This window comes from Dendrobates tinctorius, unplaced genomic scaffold (genome assembly GCF_039654945.1).
Source record: "Dendrobates tinctorius isolate UK_male_01 unplaced genomic scaffold, ASM3965494v1 ptg000137l, whole genome shotgun sequence".
NCBI classification, from domain to species: Eukaryota; Metazoa; Chordata; class Amphibia; order Anura; family Dendrobatidae; genus Dendrobates; species Dendrobates tinctorius.
The window spans coordinates 1,919,351-1,931,645 of record NW_027361805.1 but is presented as its reverse complement, the minus strand read 5'-3'; the positions used below and the strand labels follow the sequence as shown (position 1 = coordinate 1,931,645).

Genomic DNA, 12,295 nt, shown 5'->3' with positions numbered 1-12,295 from the left:
TCTTTTGGCATGAATATCAGAGGCAGAGACCCAGGAATTATCCTCCTGACCATAACCCTTCCACTTAACCAAATACTGGAGTCTCCGTCTAGCCAGACGGGAATCCAGTACTTTCTCTACCTCATATTCCATGTTACCTTCAACCAATACAGGGTCTGGAGGTGCCACCCCCGGAACAACAGGTTCAACAAACCTCTTCAACAAAGATTTATGGAACACATTATGGATTTTAAATGTGACAGGAAGAGCCAAACGAAAAGAGACCGGATTAATAATCTCCACAATCTTGTAAGGTCCAATAAATCTAGGCTTAAACTTAGGAGAAGCCACCTTCATAGCAATATTTTTTGATGATAACCACACCATATCACCAACCTTAAACTGGGGACCAATGGTCCTATGTCTGTTGGAAAACCGCTGGGCCTTTCCCTGGAAGAGAGATAACTTATCCACCACTTGGTCCCAGATCTGGTGCATTCTCTCCACCACAGTGTCAACACCTGGGCAGGCAGAGGGCTCCACCTGCCCTGAAGAAAATCGAGGATGAAACCCAAAGTTACAAAAAAAAGGTGACATCAAAGTGGCAGAACTAGCTCTATTATTTAAAGCAAATTCGGCCAAAGGCAAAACTGAAACCCAATCATCCTGATCAGCAGAAATAAAACATCTCAAATATGACTCCAAGGTCTGGTTTGTTCTCTCTGTCTGCCCATTGGTCTGAGGGTGAAAAGCAGAGGAGAAGGACAACTGAATTCCCAGCCTGGAACAGAAAGTTCTCCAAAATCTAGACACAAACTGGACTCCTCTGTCAGATACAATGTTCTCAGGAGTCCCATGCAAACGAACCACCTGTTGTAAAAACAGGGGCACCAACTCAGAGGAAGACGGCAACTTAGGGAGTGGTACAAGATGAACCATCTTAGAGAACCTATCACAAATCACCCAAATAACAGTCATCCTTTGAGAGACAGGCATATCAGAGATGAAATCCATTGAAATATGGGTCCATGGCCTCGTGGGGACAGGCAAAGGCATCAACAACCCACTAGAGCGAGAACACGATTTAGACCGGGAGCACGTCCCACAGGACTGCACAAAATTCCTGACATCACGAAACAAGGAGGGCCACCAAAAAAACCGACTCACCAGCTCTCTAGTACCAAAAATACCTGGATGACCAGCCAAAGCAGAGCAATGAACTTCAGACATCACTCTCTTCTTCCACTGGTCAGGAACATACAACTTTCCACTGGGACAACGCTCAGGTTTGTCCTCCTGGAACTCTTCCAGAGCACGTCTCAAATCGGGCGAGATGGCAGAAAGAACTACCCCTTCGCCTAAGATGGTAGCAGGCTTGGTCACCACAGGAGAATCAGCAAAGAAGCTCCTAGAGAGGGCGTCTGCCTTGACATTCTTCGTTCCAGGAAGAAAAGAAACCACAAAATCAAAACTTGTAAAAAACAAGGCCCACCTAGCCTGTCTAGGGTTCAAGCGCTTAGCCGACTCTAGGTAAATCAAATTCTTGTGGTCAGTGAGGACCACGACTTGATGCTTATCTCCCTCCAACCAATGTCTCCACTCCTCAAATGCCCATTTCATGGCCAACAGTTCCCTATTCCCCACATCATAGTTACGTTCAGATGGAGAGAACTTTCGGGAAAAGAAAGCACAGGGATTCATTTTAGATGTTACAGGATCCTTTTGGGACAAAACAGCTCCTGCACCAATCTCAGAAGCATCCACCTCTACCTGGAATGGAAGTGAGACATCAGGTTGCCGCTAAACCGGGGCGGAGGTGAATCTTTGCTTCAGCTCCTGAAAGGAAGAAACAGCCTCCGGAGACCAATTTAACACATCAGCACCCTTCTTAGTCAAATCAGTCAATGGCTTGGCAATACTAGAAAATTTTGCTATAAATTTTCGATAAAAATTAGCAAAACCCAAAAACTTATGGAGGGCCTTCAAAGAAGTGGGCTGAACCCAATCGTAAATGGCCTGTACCTTAGCCGGGTCCATTTCAATAGTTGACGGGGACAAAATAAATCCCAAAAAAGAAATCCTCTGTACTCCAAAAAGGCATTTAGATCCTTTGACATACAGGGAATTCTCCCTCAAGATCCGGAACACAGTCCGAATATGTTCCACATGAGAATCCCAATCCTTGGAGAAGATCAAAATATCATCCAGATAGATAATCAAAAATTTATCGACAAAATCTCGGAAAATATCGTTCATGAAGCACTGGAAGACAGAAGGAGCATTAGTGAGCCCAAAAGGCATCACCAGGTACTCAAAATGTCCCTCCGGAGTATTAAACGCCGTCTTCCATTCGTCCCCATGCTTAATGCGAATAAGATTATACGCCCCCCTGAGGTCAAGCTTGGTAAACCAGCAAGCACCTTTAACTCTGGAGAATAGATCAGAAATCAGGGGTAACGGATACTGATATTTAACAGTAATTTTGTTGAGGGCACGATAATCAATACAAGGTCTTAATGATCCATCCTTTTTGGCTACAAAAAAAAACCCGGCACCTAAGGGTGACGAGGATGGTCTAATATGACCCTTCTCCAACGCCTCCTTAATATAGGATCGCATAGCCTCGTGCTCGGGTACAGATAAATTGAAGAGCCGACCCTTGGGAAATTTACACCCCGGGCTCAGTTCAATTGCACAGTCATAACTCCTATGAGGAGGCAGAGACGCGGACTCATTCTCACTAAATACATCATAAAAGTCCGCCAAATAATCAGGAACATCATGCGACTGAGGAGAGGTGGAAAACACCGGAGCCTCAATAAAGGCACACCGACAACCCCAACTCACCACAGACAAAGATTTCCAATCCAAAACTGGATTATGAATTTGTAAGCAGGGAAACCCCAGAACAATAGTATCATGCAGATTATGCAACACCAAAAATCTGCAATTTTCTTGATGGTCTGGGGCGACCCGCATTACCACCTGGGTCCAAAACTGTGGTTTATTTTTAGCCAAAGGAGTAGCATCAATCCCCCTCAAAGGGATAGGCGTCTGCAGAGGTGTCATCGGAAATCCACAACGTTTAGCAAAATCCAAGTCCATTAGGTTTAGGGCTGCTCCCGAATCCACAAAAGCCTTGGCGGAAAATGTGGACAGGGAGCAGATCAGAGTAATAGCCAGAAGAAACTTAGGTTGAACACCCCCAACAGAAAACGTGTGTGCAAAGCGTTTCTCTCGTTTAGGACAGACAGAAATAATATGCGAGGCATCTCCACAGAAAAAACACAACTTATTACGCCTTCTGAACTCCTGACGCTGCTCTCTGGAAAAAACTCTATCACATTGCATAGGTTCAGACATTTGATCAACAGGTGGCAACACCTCTCGTGCAGCTTTGCGTTCGCGCAAACGCCGATCAACCTGAATGGCTAATGACATAGAATCGTCAAGACCAGAGGGAACAGGAAATCCCACCATAGTATCTTTTACGGCTTCTGACAACCCCTTCCGAAAGAGAGCAGCCAAGGCATTATCATTCCAGGTAGTAAGTACTGCCCACTTTCGGAATTTTTGACAGTACAATTCTGCAGAATCACGACCCTGGTTCAATGCCAGCAGGGTCTTTTCAGCCTGATCAATGGCATTAGGTTCGTCATACAACAACCCCAAGGCCTGAAAAAATGCGTTCACATTAGTCAGAATAGGATCATCTGGTTTCAAAGAAAACGCCCAATCCTGGGGATCGCCACGTAGCAAAGAGATGACTATTTTAACCTGCTGCGCGGAGCTCCCTGACGAGTTAGGCTTCAAGGCAAAAAATAATTTACAATTATTTTTGAAATTCAAAAATTTAGACCGATCCCCAAAAAATACATCAGGTGTAGGAATCTTTGGTTCAGCAGCATGTGAATGAGCAAGGTAGGCAGAAATTCCCCGCATTTCCACAGCGAGCTGCTCCACACGATCAGACAATTGCTTTATCTCCATTGAGAGAAAAAAAAATTCCCCCTACGGCCTCAGAGATATAGAGGAAAAAATACACATTTTTTTTTTTTTTTTTTACAATTCTTTCCTGCTATTGAGTACCCTAGGATCTGCGGTATGGCGGGTGATTCTGTTATGAATGAGTCACCGTAGGAGGCAAAAGCAGAAATACAAGCTAAGTCCAGAAAACCAGAGAAGTTGGCAACTATCAGATTGCAGACCCCTGAACCTATCAACACAACTAGCAGTAGCCGTGGGGGGTTCCTACGATGCCCTAGACCCCTCGATCACAGCCAGAGAATTAACTAGGCCTAAAGAAAGAAAGGGGAAATCTAAACTGCCCCAGAGCAGACCCAAAAGCAATAGGCAGCCCCCAACATATAATGACGGTGAAGCAAGATGAAAACACTAACACAGACAGAAAGATAGACTGAGCAAAGACGGGGCCCAAAACTACCTAGATAGGAAAGGACAGGAAGGCTGCTGTCTGCAATCTGCCAAAACCCTATCAAAGACATAAGCCAACAAGCTGATATGAAAAAGGCCCTGAAGCAGCTAGGCTTCAAAAACTAAATCAGCACTCAGGTATTTTCAGAAGACAGAGCTAAAGGAATTCAGCACACCCCAGCAGGGAATGGCAGAAATCCAGAAAAACAAAGCAAAACAAAGTCAAAGCACAAATGCAAAAGGCTGAGCAGCAAACTTAGCTTTAGAGGAGCAGGAATTCAGACTGGTCTCCAAGGATCCCACAGAGAAATCACCCGCAGGGCAGAAGGGCGTCGGCAGCCTTATATCCAGTCAGTAACTCCACTCAGCCAGTCATCATCATCAGCCTCAGGTGTTTGATAATCAGGCTCACTACCTTTCTTTACCAGAAGAGGGAGTTCCTCGGGCCTCAGTAATGAAGGGGAAAATGAACTCACAACAGCCCTCGGCCAGCTCCCTGTCCTCCCATGGGGTAGCTCCGCCCTCTGCGGTCACGTGACCGGTTAACTCTGCCCCCTGTGATCACATGACTGACTAAGCTCAGGTCCTGTGTGCACTTCACTCCTCAGTCTCCGCACACTGTTTCTAGTGGTGCACCTCCCCTGTTAGTACCCCCAAGCTTAACCCCAGTGACACTGTCCCTGTGTCACTACATTATCACCGACCTCACATTTTATCGGGGGCTTTGGGATTCACTGTATGCCATGGCCCCACTTCGTGCTCTGTCAGATCGGGTGGATAACCTGACCAAAATTATGCAGAACCTGTCGGTTGAGCAAAGAGCGTTGGTCACTTCCCACCAGCAGGTGCAAAGGGAGTTAGCTGATACTGTTAACTCTATTCGGGGTGCCCCTTCCCCATCGGGCAATGTGGGTGGTGTGGTGTCAGATGACTCTTTGTCTTCTCTTGAACCCTCTGTCAAACTTCCGGACACTTTTTCTGGGGATAAAAAAAGGTTCCGGGTATTTAGAGAAAGTTGCAAATTATTATTTTCCCTGCACCCTCGGTGCTTGGGTGATGAGAGTCAAAGGGTGGGAATAGGGATATCTCTGTTACGAGAGGGGCCGCAGGCTTGGCCTTTCTCCCTATCTCCCACCTCTCCTGAGAGACTGTCTGTGGATCGGTTTTGTCTGATTTACGATGAACCCGATCGAGTGAGTTTGGCAGAGGACACGATTATGGGTCTCACCCAGGGAAAACGCTCTGCTGAGTGGTATTGTGGTACTGTTCGGAGTTTAAGCGATGGGCATCAGAAGTGTCTTGGGATTACTCTGCACTCAGAGGGCTTTTCGAAGGGGTCTGTCCGAGCATTTAAAGGATGCGTTGGCTCTGCAAAAGAGGAGTGGTGTAACGTGAAGCTTCGTTATTGCCAGTTAAATCTAAACCTCCTTCAACGGTTGAACTCATGGAGGTGGGGGCAGTCTCCTCGAAAGAAAGAGAAAGGAGACATTGAAGTAAGAACAATCTCTGCTTCTATTGTGGAGCTCCGGGCCATTGGAGAAAGAACTTGTCCCTCTTGCACGCCAGATTCCAAGGTCTCGGGAAATGCCTAGGTCTGGGTAGCTGCCGAGGAGGTTACCCACTTTTTCTTCAAATTTCAAATTGTTGCTAAAAGTGGAGGTGGGTGTGAACAATTGTTTTTTTCCCTCTTCTGGTTTTGTGGATTGTGGATCCTCAGTAAACTTGAATGACTCGAAATTTGTGGCCCATTGTGAGATAGGGACAGTCAGGTTAGGTGAATCCATGAAAGTGGTGGCCATTGACTCTACTCCTTTCACCAAGGATGGGATCTACATGGTCACTAAAGGATTCGTCCTTAAGGTGGGCCCTGTTCATTTGGAGCATATAGCTTGTTTTGTTCTGGACAACCACCCTTCTGGGTTGGTTTTGGGGTTCCCTTGGTTGCAATGTCATAACCCAGTCATTGATTGGGAGGCTCAAAAAATTGTTAAATGGGGTCCGAATTGTGAAAATAAATGTCTGATTTCTGCATCTGTGTCGTCCGTCGGTCTGGAGGGTATTCTGGAGTACCTAAAGGATTTTGAGGATGTGTTCTCCGAAAGTCAGGCTGTGGGGTTGCCACCGCACCGTCCTTTTGATTGTGCCATTGATCTGGGCCCAGGGGCAAAATTGCCTAAGGCTCAATTGTTCAACCTTTCTGGTCCTGAGCGTGTCGCCATGAAGGAATATATATTTGAGAGCCTCTGCAAATGACATAGTCGCCCTTCTGTGTCTCCTGTTGCTGCAGGGTTCTTTTTGTAAAAAAAAAGAGACAGTGGTCTTCAACCATGCCTTGACTTTCGGGAACTTAATAACATCACAATAAGAAACACATATCCCTGTCAGGAACACCGCACTGCACTTGCTCACTGAGCCGGTGCGCGTGTCCTGAGTACAAAAACAGTGCTCAAAGATACCTGTGGAGTGGGCAGCAGCGGTGACGATGCATGCTCCAGAACCTGAAGCACGTGACTGCTGGGGGCGTGGCCTAAGCTCCACAGAGCTAGGAGCTGCAGGGAAACTCCTAGAAAGGTAACTACAGGACAATGTTACCAAGGGGCATAGACAGAGACAGAAACCAGATCAAGCCGGGTCAAAGCACGAGATAGCAGGACAGTACCAAAGGGCTAGACAGAGCGAATAGTCAGGACATAGTAATAGATCAGAAAACCAGAACGGGCAATGAACGGTACAATAGGGACAAACTGCAACGGAGTAACAATAGCCAAGCCAGGAGGTCAGAACCGGAGAAGACAATAGTACCAAAACGAGAGACGGAGGAGTACAGAGTGAGGGAACAGGCCAGGTCATACACGGGAATCAAACAAGCAATGCAGAATACACGCACACCAGGGGGGTCGGTCAGACACACAGCCAGAATAAACAGTATAGCTGACAGAGCATGCTAGTCTGGAGTGAGTATAAATACCCCTCCCAAATCCAAAGAGAGGCCGGCAAGTTAACCTGTGAGAACAGGACATTAATCATGTCCTCAACATGACAGTACCCCCTCTTAATGGGGGGCCACTGGACCCCCAGGTTTCTCAGGGTATCTGGCATGAAAAGCCCGCACCAGTAGATCAGCGTGCACCAAACTGGTCGGAACCCATGACCGATCCTCCACGGAATATCCCTTCCAATGAATAAGGTACTGAAGTCTCCGGCGCACCCACCGTGAATCAATGAAGCGCCCTACCTCGTACTCCAGTTGACCCTCTACCAACACTTGTGGAGCCACAGATGAGAGATCTTCTCTAACTGTACCCACTGGTTTTAATAGGGACCTGTGGAAGACGTTAGATATTTTGAAGGAGGTGGGCAACTGTAATCTGTATGCCACCGAGTTGATCACCTCTACAATCTTGTATGGGCCAATAAATTTTGGGCCCAACTTTGTAGAGGGTATTTTAAGTTTGATGTTACGGGTGAACAACCAGACTTTTCCCCCCACTGTTAACGCAGGACCCAACCCCCTCCTCCTGTCCGCAAAATGTTTATACTTCTTCTGGGCTTTGCAGATGTTCCCCTGCACCTCCCTCCAGAGGGTTTTTAACTGTTGTACCATCCCCTCGGCACCAGGGCAATCCGAATCCATACGGGAAAATTCCCCAAACTGCGGAACGAACCCATAATTGACCTGAAAGGGAGACTTTCCGGTAGACTGATTAATACGACAGTTGAATGCAAATTCTGCCATGGGCAATACCTCACACCAGTCTTCCTGTCTGGAGGAGGCCAGGCATCTCAGAATCTGCTCCAACGACTGGTTGGTGCGTTCAGTCTGTCCATTGGATTCCGGGTGATAGGCAGAGGAGAATGACAACGTGACCCCCAACTTCATACAAAACGCTCTCCAAAACCTGGCTACAAATTGCACACCCCTGTCCGACACCACGTTCACGGGCACTCCATGCAATCGAACAATGTGCTGTATAAACAAGCGGGACAAGGTTTCCGCAGATGGTAACGCAGGTAATGGCACAAAGTGAGCTTGCTTGGAAAATCTATCAACCACTACCCATACCACTGAGTTGCCCTGGAAGATTAGTGATAAAGTCCATGGATAGGTGTGTCCATGGTTTATCCGGAATTGGCAAAGGCACCAATTCCCCAGCCGGATGGACCTGAGAGCTTTTAGAGAGCGCGCACACCCCACAAGAATTTACAAACCTTTTGATATCAGTACCCATAGAGGGCCACCAAAAACCCCTACCTTATTATGAGTCACAACTTGGGCATCAATCAAATTAATGGAAGAACCGCAGTCAACAAAGGCAGTGGTCACCACAGGACCACAAGCAAGTTCCAATACCACCTGGAGCACAATTTTTGCGGAAAAAATGTACCTGGGAGTTTGGACAACCTTCTCGATTGTTGCCCAGAATCAGTCGTTTCTCTGACAGTTTCACTGAAGAAGGGCAGGAGGGGCAGTTCCTTTTCCAATGACCAGAGGCTCGACAGTAAAAGCATAGTAGGTTGTCTCTACAGTGCCTTCTCTCTTTCTCCTTAACCAAGACTGACCCAATCTCCATGGGCTCAGATACAGGTGCAGTGTCACACAATTTGGAGTACAAGGGAGACTCTTGTTGCATCACTCCTCTAATGCGGAGTCTCCGGTCCATCCGGACTGCCTGTGTCATGGGGACCGCCAGGGTATCAGGAGGAGGATGAACTGCCAGAGCGTCCTTTAGATGGTCAGACAGGCCCTTGCGGAACAAACCCCTCAGGGAGGCATCGTTCCATGATACTTTGGCTGCCCAACGTCTAAATTCTGAGCAGAACCATTCAGCGGAGTGCCTCCCCTGTGTCAAACTAATCACCATATCCTCTGCCAGATGGACTCTATCAGGCTCATCATAAATGTGCCCCAGAGCCTCAAAGAACAGGTTCACAGACATAAGTTCAGAAGCAGAAGAAGAGAGAGAGAAAGACCATGCCTCTGGGGACCCCCTTTACAAGGACTTTACGATCCCCACCCTCTGCCTTTCATTTCCAGAGGCCCGGGGACGCAATTCGAAAAACAGCTTGCATCCCTCCTAGAAGACCCTAAACAATTTTTTATCTCCGGAAAAATTGTCCGTTTACTTTACCGGTGGCTCTGGGTCCTCTAGGGATACATCAGTGGGGCCCCCTTCTGGAACCCCAAGGGAGCAGACCCCTGTAAAGCACCTGTCACATCTCTCTGCACCTGTTGGTGCGAGTGGACCAGGGCTTGCTGCTCCAGGGACAGCTTCTGCATAAGCTGGGAGAGGTCATTAACCTGCATCTTGCGAGCCTGTACCGGATCCATAGCATACTAACACCCACCACCAAGGAAAGACTGTATGATCAGCTATCTTGTCACAACTCCAGGGTATTACTGCTGCGGGGAGAGCTGCATACAGCAGCCAGGGAGCTGAGAGCAGCGCGGCGGGTAACTAACCAGGTAACAACTAGGACCTGAACCATGTGACAGAGAGGAGGAGGTGGTCGGGGAGGAGCCAGATGCCGGGGTGCAGTGGAGACGATAAACACAGGAGAGTACTCAAGCAAGCTAAGATCATAACCAGGACATCATGGTACAATAGGGACAAACTGTAACGGAGTAACAATAGCCAAGCCAGGAGGTCAGAACCGAAGAAGACAATAGTACCAAAACGTGAGATGGAGAACAGAGTGAGCAGACCAGGTCATACACAGGAGGCAATCAAGCAATACAGTATACACACACACCAGGGGATCAGACACACAGTCAGAACAGTATAGCTGACAGGGAATCCTAGTCTGGAGTGAGTATAAATACCCCTCCCAGATCCAAAGGGAGGCCAGTAAAATTAACCCTGAGTGAACAGGACATTAACCATGTTCTAACCATGACAAATGGGAGTGATCATGGCAAAGACCTTTTGTGGGACTATAGAGGCTGAATATCCAGAACATATAGGAATTTAGGGAGGACTATTATATAATGACATTGATTCTCCCAGCTACTGATAGAGTGAGGGCTCTCCATATTCTAATTTTCTCCCACAAGTCTAACAAAAGAGAGAATATATTTAAATCACAGAGTTGCATGTGATTTCTTGCTATGTGTATACCTAGATATTTAAAGTTGAATACTATTTGTAGCCTGCAGAATTCATCCCCTACTTTCCATCCTATGGTGCATAGAGGTAACAACATGGATTTCTGCCAGTTTATTTTTAGACTGGTGAACGGCCTAATTCATCAATCAGATCCATTACCAAAGGAAGTGCAACTCTTGGACTGGCAATAAACAGGATTAAATCATCCATATATAACCCCAAGCAGGAACCCCATGGGTGTGGAATGTGGTGAATATTTAATTCTCTTAAGTAGCGGCACATGTGACCGCCCGCCAGCAGCTGCAGGAAGCCGGTGGCTGACATTGTGCGTGCTACTGAAGAGCAATGAATACTCACTACTCTCAGAGCACACAATCACGGCGTGAAGAACAGTGAGTATTCCGGCAGCTGCCCTTTGGCTTGCATGCAGCGCATGACGTCCCTGCCATGCTCTGCTTACAAGCATAAAGAAGCTGATGGAAATGGAGCAGGACACTGTGAGGGAGCACCGGGAGGGTAAGTATAATGGTTTGTTTTTTTAATGTTTTCTGATGGGGTTATGCATACCAGGATATACCAGGATGGGAATGGGGCCATGCATACTAGGACAAAAAGGGGGCCATGCATACCAGGATAGCGATGAGAGGGATCATTCCTACCGGGATAGGGATGAGGGGGAACCATGCCTACAAGGCTAGAGATAAAGGGGACATGCCTACCAGGATAGGGATGAGGGAGTCATGCATGCCAGAATAGGGATGAAAGGGTCATGTGTATCAGGATGGAGATGAGGGGACCATATATACCAGGAATAGGGTATAGTAAGTATAGAATTGACCACATTTTTTGCTTCATTATTTTTTCCTAATCTCCTATATGGTAGACTGACCCGGAATAAATCTGCACTGGTCTGGGTGAATATTTTTGTGAATTATTTTATTTAGTCTATTCGCTAGAATTTTGGTCAATATTTTATAATCCAAATTTAATAAGAATATGGGTCTATATAATGCACAATCTTTGGGAGGCCTATCTAGTTTTAGTATTACCACGATATTGACGTTGTAGAAAAATTTGGGTAGAAAGCATTGTTCCAGTGAGAAAGTACATACTTTTAGAAGATGAGGGACCAGTATGTCTAAATATCTTAGATAGACTTCCAGAAGGAGTCTATCTGGACCAGAAGAATTCCCTAGTACCATATCTCTGGCAGCTTCCATTATCTCTTCTTCAGGAGTCTCTAGTGCCATAGCACTCTCCTGTGTGAGGATTGTGAGACTTCTAGTGTCCAGATATTTCTATGGAGATTACTCCGGCAAATCAGCCCGAGTTGGGTACAGGTCCTGGTAGAAGTGAGAAAAAACAGACAGAATCTCACGAGACTCGGATACCACCACCCCCTCCAGCATCATTAAACACACATATATGTTTTTAACTTGTATGTATGTTAAGGAATCACAATAAAAGTTTTTTTTTTATGATTATCACGATTGGAAGCTGGATCGCTCCTCTCTCTTCAACACTATATCACTTTGTCAGTTGACTTTTATTAATTTTAGTTGCCATAAATCATAAAAGCCCGGTTTCACTCTCTTTAAAGACAACTTTCTCAACTTTCTGCATTTCAGCAGCCATAATTTTGTTTTACAGACCAGATGAGGTGTTGTTTTATAAGTGAGAAATTGTATTATTTTTTATGCTGTTTGGAGTAGTGTGTAATCTATAGAAATACACTCCTTGAATACAGTGACATCAAAAAACATTGCGGAAGAGTCAGG

General features: G+C 46.4%; 1 protein-coding gene across 3 annotated transcripts in view; it reads right to left on the bottom strand.

Annotated features, from left to right (window-relative positions):
* LOC141048596 (uncharacterized) overlaps positions 1-12,295 on the bottom strand; it is a 60,149-nt gene that overhangs the window by 31,261 nt on the left and 16,593 nt on the right. The gene's annotated exons all lie outside the window — the stretch shown is intronic.